Source organism: Chaetodon auriga, chromosome 2 (assembly GCF_051107435.1).
Source record: "Chaetodon auriga isolate fChaAug3 chromosome 2, fChaAug3.hap1, whole genome shotgun sequence".
Taxonomy (NCBI): domain Eukaryota; kingdom Metazoa; phylum Chordata; class Actinopteri; order Chaetodontiformes; family Chaetodontidae; genus Chaetodon; species Chaetodon auriga.
The window spans coordinates 26616444-26617214 of record NC_135075.1 but is presented as its reverse complement, the minus strand read 5'-3'; positions in this window follow the sequence as shown (position 1 = coordinate 26617214).

Genomic DNA, 771 nt, shown 5'->3' with positions numbered 1-771 from the left:
TCACACGCCAGTTCCTGGTTGATAAATTGTGTACGTTGGTTGCTGTCAACGACCAAGAACGGCTTCGCTGATTGGTTAATTCATTTCACTGTGACATTAGTGGCCAATCAAATGTCTTCATTTGGACGTTTCCGTTGGATGATGCTGCATTTACGGTGACTGGGGATTTATTCAAAACATTGACATCACTGCGCCACAACATAACAATTACCTGTTAACTTGTTACTGCTTACTACTACTACTAATACTACTACTACTACTACTACTACAACTACTACTACTTACGGTTACTTTCAAAACCACCACTGCAGCTAGTATACTCTTTAAAATGGCCCGCTGCTCTAACTTTATTATATAGGGACTAACAACTGACTTTTTAAGGTGGACACAGTACCCCAAGACTATGTACACAGTGTGCCTTACCAAAAGGGCCGATAAAGGTAAAAGTCTATATGAGAATATACAAATATGCATATACATAGTTATGTCATTTAATCATCTAATTCATTGTTTATACTTCTCCAAAACAATTTACACGAATAAGAGCAAGATTTGTAATTTTTTTTAATTTCAAAAATGTGTTATTTTTCTTTTATGTGCTTCCTTCCTCTTCAGCACCTTTTTCACCACTGCAAATACAGGACTTATTCTTCCAACTGAGTGTGGCATTGATGCTTTTACTTTATTTGGGTGTTCCTCCACCTCCGATGTCTATATGAAAATTATGTTTAAATTGAACTGAGGTTTTTGATACACCACAAGACTCGAATA